The sequence below is a fragment of the Microcebus murinus genome, chromosome 9 (genome assembly GCF_040939455.1).
Source record: "Microcebus murinus isolate Inina chromosome 9, M.murinus_Inina_mat1.0, whole genome shotgun sequence".
Classification (NCBI taxonomy): Eukaryota; Metazoa; Chordata; class Mammalia; order Primates; family Cheirogaleidae; genus Microcebus; species Microcebus murinus.
This window is the reverse complement of record NC_134112.1, coordinates 49,928,737-49,947,791: the sequence shown is the minus strand read 5'-3', so window position 1 is coordinate 49,947,791 and position 19,055 is coordinate 49,928,737. Positions and strand designations below refer to the sequence as shown.

The 19,055-nt window shown below is 35.9% G+C and overlaps 1 protein-coding gene across 1 annotated transcript in view; it reads right to left on the bottom strand.

Moving 5' to 3' along the window:
- The window catches only part of SRI (sorcin), a 264,616-nt gene extending 245,999 nt beyond the window's left edge, over positions 1-18,617 (bottom strand). Inside the window, exon 1 of the mRNA XM_076006459.1 lies at positions 18,613-18,617. The gene's annotated coding sequence lies outside the window, so the exon portion shown is untranslated. The remainder of the gene's footprint in view (positions 1-18,612) is intronic.
- Between the last annotated feature and the right edge of the window lie 438 nt (positions 18,618-19,055).

The window sequence follows — 19,055 nt, the reverse complement described above, 5'->3', positions numbered from 1 at the left end:
ATCAAGAATATGTCATAATTTTGGCTGTTTATTTCTTCTTGTATTGTATAAAAGCCCCATACCATATGACTCCCCATGTTTAGTAATGTCAAGATAAATCAGGTGTGGGGAGCCCTATATAGTGACCCTCACTCTTTTCTTTTAATTGTTTGAACATCTATTGGTGAATATTGATTATGACTTCATTGGGGTTGCCAATTGTTAATTTTCTAATTCTATCTTTCCTTCTTTATTTATATGCACAAATAACTCCCTCAACAACTATTTGGTTACTACAAAAGATAGTTTGTGCAGATGAAGTTTGATGCTTTCCCTTTATCTGCCACTTTTTATGATGATGAATTGGTGCCTGAACAATCTTTAATGGTGGCCAAGGGGTGTTTTGCTTTTTTTAATTTCATTGTGAATGAATTCATTTTCATATGAGAGTTTTTATGATAATCCAATTGCCCATCTTTGGTCTATAAGTCCCTTTAGGTTGTTTCTATGTCCCTTTCACATGACCCCGTTTATATTGGATGTCTTCTTTGCTTTCTGGCACAAAGAAAAATATTTCTATTTTTGTGCATTTCTTATCCTAGAAGTAGAGCAGCTATTTCTCCTTACAGCCCCGGTACCATATAGTGGAAAATCATATCAAAGTTTAAAAGTTTGTTAGACACTTAGATTATGTTAAAACTTTCAATTTTATAAACATTTCAATATTAACACCTTTGTCCATAAAGCTTTCTTAATTTTTGATAATTTTATCAGGATAGATTTTAAGCATTATTGTATCATACAGCATGGTCATTTCTGAAGCTATTGTTTCATACTGCCACATTTTTTTTCCCCAAAAGCTTACACCAATTTATACTTTTACCAGGAGTATTTATGAGCAAAGTTATTCTATATTCCCGTCAACTTGCTATTATCCTTAACAAATTAAAAAAAAGAAGAAGGAAATGGAATCTTATTTTACTTTGACTTTTTAATATTATTAATGGGAGTGAATTTTTCTCTTTTGGAATTTAGGAGCAAGGTTTTGAGTTAATTGTACTTCACGGATCATGAAACATTCTTATTATGCCTACATGCAAGACTCTGCTATTTATCCATCCATCTACCCACCATCCATCTATCTCTTTCCTATCTCCATTTGTCCATCCATCAATCATATATCTCGATTGATCTCGGTATCAATTGCCATGTATTTCCGTACTTCACTCCTGTTCTCCTAGTGTCATAGGTAATCATTTCACTTGTGTATGTATTTTAATTTATGTTAATAACATTGTTATGTATTGTATTTTATTTCTTATTTTTCCCACTAAACATTAAATTATAAGATCTATCCATTGTATTTGTGTAGCAAATCCTTTGCTCTAACCACTGCAAAATTCTCAAGCATGTGCCACATTTGGCCCTTTCTTCTTTTCCTGTGATGGATTTTTAGGGTGCCTTCCATTTTCTACCAATCATAAATAAGTGATTCAAAGGATACCCTTGTACATATTACCAGATAGAACTTTTTGAAAATTTCTCTGGAATTCTGAATGTGTGTATGCAGTAATTTGACCAAACAGTGGTATAGGATTTCTTTCTATAAGCAGTGCCATAGGATTTGCATATACCCACATTCTCATCAACACTCGGTGTTCTGATTTGCCAAGCTAAAACATATATTGACTCATTGCTTTAATTTGCACTCTTTGAAATATCAATGATTTTTAGTATATACTTGCTAGTTTTGTGTGTACATGCATGTATTTGTAATTGCCTATTCATCTCTGTTGTGTATTTTATCTTGGAGTTTTTTGGGAAAGATCATTATTATTTTTCCCAGTTATTCTCCAACTCTATAACAATCAAATTGGGGGTTATTATTTATATATTCTCTTTTCTTGTTCCTTGGTCTTAGCTTTAAAAACAGCAATTGCCCTATGAGCATTTTTTATCCTAAGCCTTCTATTTAAAGTTAGGTGACTCTTTCTTGAGCTTCTTAATACATTTAAAAAAGTATTTTACATTTTAATTTTCCAAATAAATTCAGTTGGTATATGTTAAGGTCTGAATGTTTATGTCCCTCCCAGAGTCATATGTTGAAATCCTCAGCCCCAAAGTGATGGTACTGGGAGGTGGAGCCTTTGGGAGGTGATAATGGGATTAGTGCCCTTCTAAGGGAGGCAAGAGAGACCTTTCACCTCTGTTAACCATGTGAGGTTAAAATGAGAGGAAGGTTGCCTATGAAGAAGTGGGCCTCATCAAACGCTGAGTCTGCTGGTGACTCAATGTGGGGTTTCCCAGACTCCAGAACTGTGAGAAATCAATTTCTGCAGTTTATAAGCCACCCAGTCTATGATGTTTTGTTATAGCATCCTGAATGGGCCAAGACAACATATTAATATTTTATTCAGCTTTTAAAAATTTCACTGAGATATTTATACTTCTTATTTTGAGCTGTGAATTCATCGACTCTTGGAGAGTGAGCTCTACTGTTTAGTAATGTGACTTGAGGAAGAGGTGAGGATTGGCTTCCAGTGTTTGCTAGTCCGGTGAATTTAAGGGAAATGTAAGGGATAAATCCAGTCTTCATTATCTCCATTTTGCTCCAAGGCACTGAATGTATTGTCTCTGTTCTGCATCCTGTAAAGCCTTAGAGAGAAACAACATTAGAAGGCTGTCTCACTAGGTTGTAACTCACTAGTCCCTGGTGATTGGATTCCAGAGTGGGTAAAAGTGATTGTTCAGAGGAAGCTGCTTAATGGGCACCTGTTTATGTAGACTATACATTCCAGTAGGGTTTTTGCAATCTCCTGATAATTCCTTGGAACATCTGCACTGGCAATATGAATGGTTGCCACTCATTTTTATGGTGAAGGCATGGAACAATGCTTGTCCCAAACAGACAGAGGGGAGGCCAGAGCAGTATTTACAAAGTTTTACTCTAACATATCCTTTGGCTGCTCCTCCAGCTGTTCTCTGCTCCAGGATCCAGACAAAGGCCTCCCTCAGCACATCACTTCAATCAGCTTTAGCATCCCAATGGAATGTTTTGTTTCTCTAATACATTTTTCCTACTTGCTTCTATAGTTATTCCAGGGTTAATTTTACAGAGAAAGCCAGAAGCCCTATGTTAAGTTGCCATATGGGCAGGAACCAGAAGTTCCTACTATGTTGAGTAAATATTTTTTTCACAAGCTGATGTCCTGTTTTATAAGGCATATGTTCATTCTTTTGCCCATTTATTCTCTAGGGTCTTTGCTTTTTTAAATTGATTTATATGAACTATTACCCATTATAGATATTGTCATATTTTGAAGTTGCCATTTTAATGCAAAAATTTTTAATGCAAAAATTAAAATCAGAATATTTTTCTCTTTTTTGCTTATCTTTTATATATTGCTACTGAATAAAAGAAAATTTATAATTTCAGTGTAATATAGATAATTATATCATTTTCTTTGTGATGTCCTCCATTAATTTTAATCTTGGAAGGTTCTACAGATAAGAGGAGGTCAAGGATAAAAAACATCTAAATCACTTAAATATATAGGTTATATATGTAATAATGAATACTCCTATAAACATAAAGTAAAAAATAATGTAATTATAAATATAAAAGTTATATCTGTCAATGACTAGTAATAGAGAGATGATTCCTAAGACTGAATTGAGGCTTATAAAAATTTTCCAGAAAGTGAAAAAAAATCTTTTAAGCCATTCTTTGGAATAAGGAAAACCCAGGATTCAGGAACCAGGACCAATAAGTCTATTTCTTAAATGCATTTGAAACTTTCTATTTATAATAGATGAGCTTACATACTATTTAGCCTATTTTAGTCTCAGTTTAAAAAATCTGTTAAATGATGATGATAACATAGTTGAAAGTACATAGTTTTAACATTTCAAACATTTTAAATTTAATAAGAACTTTATGTGTCAATATGTATAATAATAAATAGTAACAAAAAGGAAATGACTAACTGCTTGGAGAAGATTATATGGTCATCTTCTAAAGAAATATATAACATCTAGAAAGAAAGGAAAAATTCCAAAATGATCTAACTTCACTAATGTGAGAAAATGATAGGATAATACCTAGGTGCTTACAATAAGTCCACACTCAGGAATTATATTCAAATGTCTCCACTTTCTTTTTCATTGCAATGTATAGGATTGATGAAATTTGTACACATACTACCATGAGACTCATTAGCATCAATTAAACTCTTGCTTGTTAAAAAAGTAAATCAAAGGTCAAAATCATTGTGTTGATTAAAATATAAGTTCAGTTGCAGGTAACAGAAACTCAAGAAACAGTGGTTAAATTGAGAGAAGTTCATTTTCTCAGATATTTAACAGTTTGTAGGGAGGCGTCCCACAGCTGATATGGTGGCTTTGCTTCATGCAAACTTCCAGAGACCCATACTACTTCCACCTTGATACTCGGCTGGGAGGCTGCCATTACCTGAGTCCAGTGTGGCTTACCACCATGATTAAGTTCCAAGCAGTGGGATGGAAGAAGGCAAAGAAAAAAGGCATACCTTTCCCTTGAAGGATACAATCTAGAAATTACACAGACTAATTACTTCTTTCTCATTCAAATCCATATTTATATCTTTTTCTTTTATTTGTAGTTGGATTGTTATGTTGCTTAAACCCTAATAATTACATATTTGTGAACTGAACATGAATTCATGGAAAATTTAAAATAAACTGTTCATAAACATTTAGAAAAATTCAAAGTGATCCCTAAGTGGCATTTGGTCAAACATTGTTCTAGATTGTTCTAGATATTCTCTAGATATGTCTCCCATGTCTGTGAGGTATTTTTGGATGAGACTAACATTTGAATTGGTAAAGACTGACTAAAGAAGATTGCTCTCTCTAATGTGGTTGGGATTCTCTAATCCACTGAAGGCCTGAATAGAGGGTCAAAAACTGACCCTCCTGCAAGTTTGAGGAAAATTCCTCCTGCCTGATTGCCTTGAGCTGGTACATTGGTTTTCTCTTGCCTTCAGACTAGAACTATACCATTGGCTCTCTTGATTCTCAGCCCTTTGGACCTAGATAAGAACAATATTATTGGCTTTTCTGGGTTTCCAGCTTGACGATTACAGATCTTGGGACTTGTCAGCTTCCATACTCATGGGAGCCAATTCCGTATAATCTCTTTCTACATCTATATCTCATTGGTTCTATTTCTCTGGAGAATTCTGACGAATACATATGCAGATGATTTCTAATAGCTATTTTGGAAAATGAAGATAAACTCTTTGCTGGCATCACTAGCCTTTTCCTGTAAACTGGTTTAGCTTCTCAGAATGAATATTGCTTCATTCTGAAAAGAAAGGATGTTGAAGAAATGTATTGCTCATTGAGTTTTACTGTGTAACACAAATTTCTCACTCCTTTGGACTATTTCTGAACATAAATACAACAAACACAATCAAAGGCTGAGGTTTTTGTAATTAACAAGTCTTCCGTATAAAATTAGAGATCAAATATTATGTTGTCCCTTAATCTTCTGTCATTTTAGTACATTTTATTTAATTGACATTCACTTTTACTGCCTTTAGGCTATTTTTGCCTGATTTAGTCTCATCTCAGGAAGAAACCCCTCACCTGGAATCTGGCCAGGTGCACAGCTTGGGCTGCAAGTTTCTTTCATATTTCCAGGAAGCTGCCAACTAGCATGTCTTAGTTTGCATTTCTGGAGACCATTAGTGGAAATGTGCCTCTGTGCTCATGCAGAAGAAGTTGAGGGGACATATAATATACTTCAGCACTAAAATTATAAGGAAAAATATACTAGCATCTTATTTAGCTTTAGATAGATTTTTTATGGAAATCCTCCCAGATTTTAAATTATGTACTGGTTGCTTAATGTTTAGTTGATAATTAAACATTTTCTATAAACAAACAGGTGTTCCTGTTATTAAAATATAGCGATGTAAAACAAACCTCTTGTTTAATTAGAGGGCTTAGCAATTTTTTCTCCTAAAAATCCTGAAATTGAGGCTTTAGATTTCTTCTTTTCAAGTCTTAAGTACCTGAAAAATAAGTATAAATAATGAAAATGTTAATGTGTGTATTTAATAAAAAAATCATGGAACATGCTCAGAGATATGGGCAGATATATACTAGCAAATAAAACAAATATTTGAAGGAGTTATCCAGATGTTTAAAGCAAAATGTGCATTTTTTATTCAAGTATTACTTTTAGGACTTTCTAGCTCTCATGAGCTATTCCATCCCCCTTTTGAATTTTAGTAATAGATTCATATTTATATCTTGTTTGATTGTATAGACATGAATACAAAGGCAATTTTATTATGAAAAGAAGAATACCATTTATAATATCATCGAAATGTTGCTATCATAGTCTTTATAACACACAGATGTTTTTACAAATACTTTTTTGTACATTTGTTGAGAAAAGTTTTTTATTAGGGAAACTTAGGGAAGAGTATAGAAAATTTCTTGACCAAAAATTAGGATAGTATTTATTGCCAATAAAGACATTAAAAAATGTAATTAAGACCACAGTAATTGAAAACCTAAATCCCAAGGTGAAAAGCTTGAAAGCTAGTCTATGTTTAGCTGGAAAGGTAGGTGAATTATGGGTTTGTGCTTAAAATTCAGATGTAAAAGCTAAAAGATATTTGATACTATACAATACCAAAAATTAAAATTCTTAAAATTAAATAATAATAGAAATTCAAAGGAAATTTTTGTCTATGGGATATGAATTGTCTATCTTTCTAGAATATTGTTTGTCATTTTTTTGATGAATTATCAATATTTATTCTTTTTAATATCACCTTTTTAACCACTTACAAAGGACAAGGTCTCTGTATATTCCTTTAGTAAACTTAGTGCTCTGAAAGGCAATCAGTGTAAAAGACAATTTTTTCCTGACATTTTTTTTTCTTTTGAAAAGCTGTGTGACTTTTGCAAGTTATTAAAAAGCTCTGTGGCTCAGGTCCTTATTTATAGAATGGGAATAATAATAGTACCTACAGAATAGGGTTGCTGTGTGGATTAAAATAATTAATACAAATAGGAGTCCTGGGAAAAGGTAGTGCTCCCCAAATGTTATGTTTTATATTTAATACTTTTAATACTGAATTTTTGAAAGGAGGCTTCAGTACTTCTCAAAACATGTAAACTATATACTGAAGAGGACCTTTTAACTGGAAAGTGAATGCTAGTATCTTAGGTTGAGAAAATTAGAAAGTGAAGAAATCAATGATATGTCAGCTCAGATCCAGGGTTGAGTTAGTGCAACACCTGCCTCTTTACTCATTGCAATGATTCAGTGAATCTGATAACGATATATGTGCATTTGTATTGAGTGAGAGAGACAGAAAAGAGAGGGCTATAGAACCTGGATAAATGTCCTCTTGGGCTGAACTGTTCCAGAAAAGTTCTTCTTCATATAGACATACCTTTTAGGTCAGAATAAAGTTACCATTCTGATTGTCAATGTAGTCATGATTATTTCTCCTGTGTGATGGCAATCAACCAAATTTCCCTTCATTTGCAGATTATATCAGGAGATCAATATTGTTAGTAAATTGAATCTGATGGAGTCTTAGGTTCAGAATTGTCTTTCCTTCAATAAGCACATCACTGTCAAATGTCTCCTGGACGGTACATATGAAAGACATGAATTATACTACATAACTGTTATTTGTGTGTCACTTTGCTGGTCTCATGCATTTAATCAACTCTTCTGGTCATTACATGATTAACAGCTCACCACAATGTTGCCAAGGTTTTAACGATGTTTTCCAATAATACAAAGTACACCAAGAAGTTAGAATTTTTTGTTCTAATTCTTCTTTTCTCTACATATCAACAACCACTCAGCCTTTAAGACACAGACCAGGGTCTCCTTTGGGAAGTTCCCTTTGGTGCTCTCCACTGTTCTCTCATAGCTTCTTGTGCTTTTTAAAATTGTTGCATATACTGTATTGTAATCATAATTTTAGTTTTCTATTTCCCCAACTAGATTTTTTAAGCAGGTAAAGATTTATTGGTTTTTGTCTCTAAATATTCAGTATCTGGTATATAAGTAGGGTCTCATAAATATTTGCTGAATGAATAAATCGATGGGCAAATGTCTATAAATTTCCATGTCACTAAGTCCATGAGATTTAAATCTAGGAATTCACCAGGCAGACAGAAAGGACAAACTGTTTCTGGCAAAGAATACAGCATGAACAAAGAGAAAAGAGGGTGAAGAGTGTACTGTATTTTAGGAGTTGTAAAGGGTTAAATAGGGGCATAGCCCTGTGTGCCCCAGTTCTCACTGAAGAAATGCTATTCTTTCTTACACACACTGCTCAAATATTATCTTTTTGGAGAAGACTTCCCAAACCTTTTACCCTTTCCTTTACCCAAAATGGAATTTTTACTACTCTTTCTTTTCGCCATTATTTTACCCTGTACACATTTTCATTATATCACTTTAAATGTTTTGTTACAAATGTTTATTTGTCCATCTTCCCTGCTTAAACTAACAGCAACATCGAGAAGAGAGATTGGAATTTGCAGCCTGACAGATCTTGGTTTAAATACTGACTTTGCTTCTTATAATTGGGTAACTGACAATTAATAATGAGTTTTCCTGAACCCTAGTTTCTTTATCAGTAAAATAGGGAAAACAGTGCCAACTTCAACAGTATTATTGTGAACACATATGCTAGGTACATAACAGATGCACAACAAATTATATTTCCCTTTCTCTTTTACCTTCTCTGAAGACAGGAATAATATTTTATTAATCTGTTCCTAGCAATTAGTACATTCCCCAACACCCAGGAAATGTCTAATAGCTGCTTGACAAAATGAGTTTATTTACTTGTTTAATGTGTGTGTGTGTACAAGTACATATTCAGTAAACATTTATTTGCAACCAAGAGCTACCTATAATCATTCTACATTTCGTATATTAAGCTCAATGATACAGTCATTCTGTATAGTCGAATCTACTTTACCAGTCTTAGTAAAGTGTCAAGCTAGTCTGAATTCAGACATAGACGATTCCAAACATTCCACTAGCTGAGGTTGTTCCTATTGGAATATCTGGGGAAATAATCATGCACAATTTAAACACAAGTACAAATCATTTATCAGCCTGCCAAAGTTTATAGTTTTCCTTTCCCTGAAGAGGTGGACAGTTAGATACATTGAATCGGTGTTGTTTGTTACCATCGGTTTAGTATAAATCATTGAGTGAGTGCATATTATTAGCTAGGCTGCTTTAACATGCCATCCTCTTTGCATTTCTGGGCATAACTGCTGATTAAATATTGCTTCCAGGAAGCTCAGTTTTACCTTTTGGCAACATGTATACATATACCTTATGCCATTTCTATAAATATTATCCAGCAAGTCTGGAGAATGTACAAGACAAGGTCCATGAATGACTCTCAGTCCCTTTCCATATTTCATTTTGATCTGGGATTTGGAGTTCATTGGATTTGCTTTTTCTCCCTGCCTCTTGCTGCTGCTTCTCTTCCTCCTCCTCTTCCTTGCTCACCCTCACTTCCCTTCTCCACTTTTCTATTGGTTCAATAGCTGGGTCAATGAGATAAACCACAAAACTGCATGCCTACATCAAGGATGTGATTGAGGCAGATAAACTTTTTACCCTGGAAATCTCATTTTGGCTGATTACTATGTGTCAGTAAACTTCAACTATGTGAAGTTGGTTTCTCCTACTACTCATTTGGAGAGTCCAATTAATTTGAAAAGTTTCAGTGCATTCATTTCAGTGCATCAGTGCACTAGTGCACATTCAGTGCATTAGTGAAAGAAAGTGGAGAAATAAGATAATATGGTTATGAGGGGATTATTATTCTAAACAATTTATTTTGCTAATTGAGCTCTCAAGATTTAATTTTTATTTGGGGAATGTGTAACTTGATTGAATTTTCTAGCTCTGTATAGTTAAATGAATAGTAGTAGGTCTTATTGCATGATATTGTTGAGTTAATCCTTAACTAAATTATATAGCATGCCATTTGATGTTATTCTTAACTTTTTCACTTTAAATATATAATGATATTATGTATACAGAAAACTGATCAAATTAAGACTTTTAAAAAATATTTTTAAAAAAGATTCTTGGTGAATATTCAATATTTTAAAATCTACCATCCAAAAATGTAGTCTTTACATTTGCTTTCTTACATTTGTTTTGTGCCAAATTCTCTTCTGACACTAATGGGTAGCCATCAAGAGTTACATGTTCTATAATTTCTCCTCACCCTTTGGAATATTTCAGTATATTTAGATGTTCTTCAGTGTGTGATAATTGAGTCAAAATATAATTCAAAAATATTAATACTGTGTATCAAAATTTCCCTTAAATAATGAAAGAATATAAAAGTTGGATTGAAGATTGTTTTTACCATTATGGGTTAGAAGAATACTTCATACTGACCTAACACCTAGTATTTAATAACTAAAAAGCACATTTACAACATTCTCAGAAGCAAATTCACACGTTAAGATAATTTCTTTTGGTTTGCAGCAAAGCTATTGTGTATTAAGAAAAAGTTAAGTACTTAAATGTGTTCACGTATTTCAAGGATGAGGTATTTTTCTGGGCACCTTGCCCTTCTGATTTTGGAAGAAAGGCTTCACTTCAGTTGAGCTTCTCGAAGTTGATAGCCTGGCATTCTGCCTCTGGCAACTGAACTGGGTTCAGCATTTACAAGAAACATGAAAAACATCAACATTCTGTGTTTACACTTTGCCAATTGTTGTACATTAGAAAAAAAATCCCTTTTTGATGTTCCATAGTTAAGCAGTGCATACAGTAGCATTTACCTTCCACTTATCAACAAAATATAATTGAAATGCTACTATCTATACTATATACTTAGGAATTCATCTCAATATCTTTGATATAGCTCTAAATATGCTAATGCCATTATACTTTTTCCAAGTAAATATCAGATTAAATTAAAACATGTTACATAAAATGGATACTTCCTTACAATATAGAGAAATTATATACAAGCTCGATATATTTTCTTATGTTCTAAGCAATGCCTTTGACCAAAGGGAAATACATGATCTATTTGACAATATTCAAAGTTATTTTTAAGAAGTAGCATTCTTCCTGCCTGAGTTAAAGTAATGTATAGGTGCAGAGAATGGAAAAGATTACTTTTTCTTCCTGTCATGGACTGAACTGTGCCCCCTCAAATTTCTTATGTTTAACTCCTACTTCTCAGTACTTTAGAATGTGGCTGTTTTTAGAAATAGGGCCTTTAAAGAGGTAATTAAGGTTAAATGAGGTAATATGAATAAGCCCCAATTTAATGTGACTAGCGTTCTTATAGGAAGAAGAGATACTGGGGACATGTGCACAGAGGAAAGGCCATGTGGCTGTGAGGACAGCAAGCAAGTGGCTATCTGACATCCACGAAGAAAGGCCTCACAAGAAACCAAACCTGATGACATCTTGATTTTGGACTTTTAGCCTTCAGAGCTGTGAAAACATAAGTTTCTGTTATTCAAGCCCAGTCTGTGGTATTCTGCCGCCCTAGCGAAAAATATCATCCCTTTTATTTGTTTAATTGCATTTGATAATACTCATTCGTCTTGAAAGATGAAAGAGTGAGAAAAGAAAGAGGAAACAGGAGAGGAGAGGAGAGAGGAGGGAGAAGGAGGAAGAAAGAAAAGAGAAATAGAGGGAAAAGAAGAAAGAATTAAAAAGGAAGACAGAAGAAGAAAACATGATGGGATGATGCCTAGAAGGAATGCAGAGGATTTCTACACAGTAATACTCTGTGTAGTAGGAAAAGCTTAGAAATCTGTAAAAAAGAGTGATGACAGAGATAAAAATTGGAAGTAAACCTCCAGGACAAAAAGGGAAAAAATAATAACAGCAATACAATGGTTAATATGCATCAGGGCATGTGCTAAACACTGCACATACATTAGCTCATACAATCCTCATGAAAGCCTTATAAAAGATGTTGTTATTAGCCCCATTAGTCTTATTTTATAGATGAGAAAACTGGGACTTACTGTAATTAAATAATTTTTCTAAGGTTGCATATATAGGCAAAACAGAGGTAAGATTTGAGCCCGAATGTATTGGAGACCATAGCTGGTGGTTCTAAACTCTGTATGCTATGTTCTTTTTCGATGGAATCAAAACCCTTAGAAAAGAAGAATTGGGGTTCTCACATTTTCAGTCTCAAGCACTGAGCTGGCCTTTCAAGTCTATCATATTTGACAGAATTCAATCCAGTAAATATTCCTTCAGTACCTGAATGGAAATGAAGAAGACTCTTTTGCTTGAAGTAGAATCTAATTGGAGTAGAACAGATGATAAGTGCAGTAATATAGGAATGTTGAAGGTAGAGAGGAAAGAATGACATAATTTCCCTGGATGGTGGTTGATTGTGGCTTGCTGGTGATGACAGTAGAATGATTCATCATTTTAGTTTTTTTCCTTAAATGTTTTCATTTTCTATTTTAAAAAACATTATTTCATATCTTTGACATTATATTTATGTGCAGAAAATACTGATTAATCCAGAATTAAAATTGCTTTAGAGATCTTACATTTAAGCAAAGCATTAATAGCACCATTATCTTCACTGTTTTTTTTTACATTTTTAAAAAAATTTCAATATATTTGGGGAGTACAAGTGGCTTTTTGTTACATAGGTGAATTACATAGTGGTGAAGTCAGGGCTTTTAGTGTACATGTCAGCTGAATAGTGTACATTGTACCTGGTAGGTAATTTTTGATCCTCCACCTACTCTCCCACCCTTCTTCCTTCTGAGTCTCCAAAGTCCCATATACCACTCTTGCAGTTGTGGACTAGGTTAGGTAATCTCCAGTTCCCAGGCTCCTGGATGGTGTGCTTGAGTCCAGCAGGTGGGGGAATTGTGGGATGCAGAAGCTGCTGACAGCTGCCTCTCTGGGCAGTGGCAGCAGTCTTTGTTCTTTGGGTTCACAAATGTGCCCAGATTCCCAGCTCCCATCTTAGCCCAGCTGCGGCAGAGGTGGTTGAGGCAGGGCTCCACCGCTCCCACTGTATGCAGGGCTACCAGACTGGCTGTGGGCTGTGTTGGGGAGGTGTAGTCGTTTCCAGGATTTGCCTTTAGGGATGTACCTACAGGCGCAGTAGACTCTTCCCTGAAGGGACAGGCAGCTCCGAGAGAAGACTGCTAGCCCCATCCTTCCTCAGGGGAGGCTGTAGCTTTTGTTCTTGGGGCACAGGAAACTACTTGCTGCGGGGAAGTGAGCCCCGAACTCAGTGGAATCCTGGGTGTGGTAGGTGCCCTGTCAGTGGTGGGACAGTGGGTGTTGGGGGTATTGGCTGTGGATCCAGTAATATTGAGAACTAGGGGTTGAGATTCTCGGTTTGGACCACTGCTAACTCACTGCTTGTCTGTGAAGGGAGGGACATGAACGGCACCTTCTGTGCAAAACCCCAGCCCTGGTAGGTAAACGGTACTATTGGGGATATATGCAGACCTAGATCTGGTTGTCCCACAGCTAACCTGTGCCAAAAGCTCATGCTTGGGAGCAGAGGTAGCTATGTCCCCAGCATTTGGTGGTTGGAGAAGAGGTGGTTCCCATCTTCATGTCCCTTCCTGTCTTCTGTTACTGCTTCTGCTCTGGAGTGGGCACACAATCTTATCACCTTCCTTTGTCCTAAAAAGCCTTCATGGCACTTCCCAGTTCCCTAGGGGCAACCTACCCCATAGGCCAGAATTCTGGGAATACTGCTGCTGTATTGTGTCTTTCTGTTCCTTTGTGGTTGTCACAGTCCAAGCGGGTGCTGGGGAATGTTTATGTGGGACCCAGTGACAGGGAGACTGAAGGGCTGCAACTTCCCTGGCAGGATAGCGGCACCTGGGTTGTGTGCAGGCAATGTGGTGCCTGTTGTCTCAGCTCGGGTCTGTGGTGGGGGAAGCAACCCTGTGTGGCCCTGCAGCCCAGTGCTTTGCTCCTAATAGCTCTCAGTTTGCCTATGGTAGCAAGCACTTATATTCAGCAGGGTAGAAGGGTTCTCCAGAACTGGTGGACTGCCACAGGCACAAGGGAAGGAAAAGTAGACACTCTCACCTATGTTTTCCATTGGGCTCTGAATCCCTTGGTGGTCATTCTATACCAAAATCTTGCCCCTTTTTCTGCTCTGCCAGCTTCCTCCTGTGGGATGGAAGTTACCAGAGGGTAAGGGTAGGTTGTGGCACCTTTCCCTCAGCATTTCACCTGGGCTATGCTTTTTCACCTGAAACTTTTTCTTCTTTTTGGGTCGATCCATCAACCAATGTCTCTAATTGGCCATCTTGTCCTCAAGAGTTGGTTGTTTTGTTGAACAATTATTTTATTTCCTAGATATGTTAGGCCCTCTCTTAACTTATTTAGTAACTTGAGTAACTTTTTTTTTTATATAAATGTTGTTAATGTTGATATAAACAAATCACACAATAAGGACCTCTTTTGCCTACAGATATGATTGCCTTTCAGCAATTTCCAAAAACCTCACATGATTCTCCATTACTCTTAAGTTATCAGCCTCTTCTTCTGCCATCTTTTATCACCACAGTATCCAACACCGTGGCCTTCCTAATGATCTCTAATCTGACTCCTGCCCCCATGGCTCTCCTGTACCAGCCCCGCCAGAGCTCACCAGTGACTCCTAGCTACAAATGACAGCACCTTTTCTCATTGTCCGTCTTTGATCTCTGCTAAACACAAGACCTTTTGAGAAATATTCTGCTCTTGGATTCCATGACACTGAACTTTCTTGTTTCTCCTCATTTTTCTCTGAAAGCTCTTAGAGTCCTTCATGAGCTCCTTGTCCATTTGCTCCTTAATGATGAGCCCATTTCGGTTCTTTTTCCTCAAGGCTTTTCAGGAGAGTTGGACTCTCACTTCTTTATGGTTCACTTCCAATGTTTATCTCTGTCATCTACTCTTTTAAGTTTAAAATCTCTCTCTTAAACATTATTCTTTTCTTTCCTAATTTCTCCCTTGCTCCCTTGATATCTCACCAGCATCTAAAACCAAACATGTCTCAAATAATCTTTTGAGGACATCCCATTTCCATTTTTTGAAAGTCACCATTTCCCTAGTTTGAACCTTTTGACACTGCTTTGGATCCTTCTCTTTCACCTATGGTATCAAGTCCCTAGTTCTAGTTGTAGACTCCACTCCATGAGGTTTTTTGTTTTCATTATTTAGGAAATTAGACTTTAGAGCCAGAATTCTGCAGTTTAAATCCCAGGTCCTCCAAGGAACTTCTGTGGTCTTGGTTATCTCTTTATCACTCTAAGATTATATTCCCTCTTCTGTAAAATGGGATAACAACAACATATACCTATAGGGTTGTTATGATGACCAAATGCATTGACATATGTAAAGTATTCCAAATAGTGCCTAGTCCAGTAATCACTATGTAAATTCATTTGTACATCATCATCATCACCATCATCTATAATTTCTTTTCCATTTTTATAGCCATCTTGTTTCAGTTTCTTACAATGTCTTAGTCTCTGACAGATCTCTCTAACTGGTTTTTTTCCATCCTCAATCTCACCTTATTCTGCTAATTCCATAACATATTTCTAAGTTAACATTCCACAAGTAGAGCCTGTATCATTATAACCCCCTATGGAAAAATATTCAATGATGCAGCTATTATTTATTTGTATGATGTCATCAAAATTGCTAAAGGTCTCTAATTATTGGTTTGCTAATCTCTACCCTGGGGGTAAGCCTGAATGGTCCCAGTAACAAGATGGGTTCTGTACCTTTGGTTCCCCATTGCCTGCATAGGGCAACACATATCCTTAAACATGCTATTCAGAGATCTTCCTGCTTCGGTATTATCTCCTTCTCCTTCTTATCCTTTTCCTTCTCCTTCTCCTTCTCCTTCTCCTTCTCCTTCTCCTCCTTCTCCTTCTCCTTCTCCTTCTCCTTCTCCTTCTCCTTCTCCTTCTCCTTCTCCTTCTCCTTCTCCTTCTCCTTCTCCTTCTCCTTCTCCTTCTCCTTCTCCTTCTTCTTCTTCTTCTCCTTCTTCTTCTTCTCCTTCTTCTTCTCCTTCTTCTTCTCCTTCTTCTCCTCCTCCTCCTCCTCCTCCTCCTCCTTCTTCTTCTTCTTCTTCTCCCTCCTCCCTCCTCCCTCCTCCCCCTTCCCTCCTCCCTCCTCCCTCTTCCCTCCTCCCTCTTCCCTACTCCCTCTTCCCTCCTCCCTCCCCCCTCCCCCTCCCCCCTCCTCCCCTCCTCCCCTCCCCCCCTCCTCCCTCATTCCTTGTTGCTATTAACCAGCAAGAATGAAATACAGTATTAGATATTCTCTGAAAACATCTGGTTCTGTCCCACCTCCATGAATATAATTTTGACATTCTGTCTGCCTAGAATGTCCTTCCTCTTAGTTCACTTAACAAAATTCTATTTTTTCTCATATGTTCAGTTCAATGTCAATGCTTTTATAAATCTGCCCCACAAATAAATCTCTACAAATAAAATATGATTACTTTCTTCTCCATAATGCAATAATGAATAGTTTGTATTATATAATTATTTATCTGTCTCTCCTTCCTCAAATGTAATTTCTTTGTGAGTAGGGACCCACTTTTATTCATTATCACATTCCCTGTCCTCAAACCCAGTATATGTAGTATGCTTTGTATGTAGTCTCTGCTTCACAGATATTTATCAAATGAACATGTGGGGCATCTCATGTTTATAGCACTTTATGTGGCTTAGCAGAAACTTATTATAAATATACAAGACATAGTACTAATGGAGAAGGATCTTATAATGTAATAGGAATCTTCACTGTAGGGTAGCCATGGAAAGCCCCAAGTTGTTGCATAACCCCATTGAAGGTCCTAGGCCATACAAAGAGACCCTCCTCTCGATGGCAGTGATTTGTGATCCTATTTTGCTTTAGCTATATCAGATGATTCCATATCCTTCTGCATTCAATTGTTGAGCTAGTGTCTTTTCTTTCCACTTTGATGAGTACAAATACTATCTAAAATAATATATATAGGAATGTATTAAAATATGAACTCCTTATTCACTTTGGTATTCCTAAAGGCTGGCAAATGATAAGTTCTCAATGTATGTTTGGGGAGGGAGCTATGATGGCACGCATTTTGGGGTGAGGTTCATGACAGGCCCATCTGAAGCTTGTACCCCATGGCCGAACTCAGCCATGCTGAGGCAGGGCACATGGAGGTGGTGGAGTCAGGGTCAGTTATAGGACAAACTGCATAGTCTCTCTGAATAAATAATGCTAAGCTGATTAACTCTAAACTCTTTTTGATTATTTAAAGGTTTCCTAAAATATGTAAATTTAAACAAGTGTCAGGGACTTTTTTCTGATCACTTGATTTTCAGGGACTTTTTAAGATATTGGGGTTAAAATAATGCTGTCCTTTGATTTAACCTCCATGCATTATTTAGAGGAGTCTGGCATTATTTGTAATCTAATGCCATCTGTTTGTGAAAGTTAATTGCTCTTCCCTATTCTAAAACAAAATCTCCATACACAGAGATAGGGTCATTGGATTATCTAGTATTAAAATTCTGATTGTTAATCCAAATTTTCTGATTTATTGACTACATAGTACTAGCTCATGGGGTAATTGACAATTCTCTACTTGGTGGAGAAAGAACCCTACTAAAAAGAACTGAAATAATTTGGCCAAGTTTGCACAGCAAAGTAAGAACAAAGATAATAAAAGATAATGAACAATGATGAGGCTTCTACAAATTTATATTTGCTTTGCTACCTTTGAACATCTCTTTAGGCAATGAGTAACTTTACCCCTGCTATTGTATTTGACAGAAATAAAATAATGCTGAAGTTTTGGCTTATGAAGTTATCATCTCAGTCACATTCAAAATCCTACTTCTTAATCTCCTATCATGTTGTATTACTACATTTAAATTTTTTAAAAATAATGAAATGACCCTCTGTCATAGTTAGTGTATGTAATTGGAGACATGTTACCTAATGAAATTTAGGAAGTATAGTTGGTATATAAACATGAGCCATCCTCAAAGCCAACATGAGGGGAGCTATCCTCAAAGCCGCATTAACATGAGGAGAAGTTCAAAGTTCAGATGGCTTCTGAACTTTGTGTAAGCAATTCATTATGTAAGCAATGCTTCTCACTACTTTGCATGTGTTATTTTTAATTATACAACCAGTAGGGGAAGAAAAGCACTCAATAAACAACCTTTTTTCTTGGCTACTTCAAATTCTATTCTTCTTAGTATAGACAACTTTTCTTTTTTTTTTTTTTTTTATTTTTTCTCTTATTTAGGGCCATTTGGTCTCAGGTACATAGACAACTTTTCTATCAAACATATCCCAAACCTATAAAACTATATGATTATAAATGCTTATTAAATGTGTCTTTACATATAACTTCTCCAAAGAAATTTTAGTTATTCTAGATTTTGTTTATAGGAAGTTCTTTGGTTATGTACATACTCTGTAGGAGAGGCTGGGTTGGAAGCTAGAGCTCCAAGAGTTTTATGCTACAAGCTTAATCTTTTAATAAGTGCCCTGAGACCTGGAATTTTCCTAAGAATATGGCTTACATTTTTGCATCTAAAAAGCCCCATGTACAAAACTAATTTGTTACTTAAATATAGAGACCAACAATGTTCTCTTAAAGTTTTAACTGTAAGTAGCTCCCAAACCAGTAAATTTGTGAGTTCAGCAGAGAAGCACATCTATTAATAGAAATATACAACAAAAGAATGGTGGTAAAGACCAGATGGTAGCACCCGTAAAACTTAAAATGTTGTCAAAGCCATATTACTCAAATAAAATAGATGGGTGTTTATTCCAATTAGCCCAACATTCATTCAGTACATCGATACTGCTGCTACAAGAATATAGGGCACGCTAAGTATTAAGTACTCTGGGTGTCTGGTAAGTTTGTCTGATCATATCTTATTATCTTCCAGAGCCCCTTGTTCTCTCCATTAAATGCTGGTCCCTGTTTCATCAGTTTTTTCCAGTAACCTTGTTCCAGTATCATTTTTTAATTTTTTCA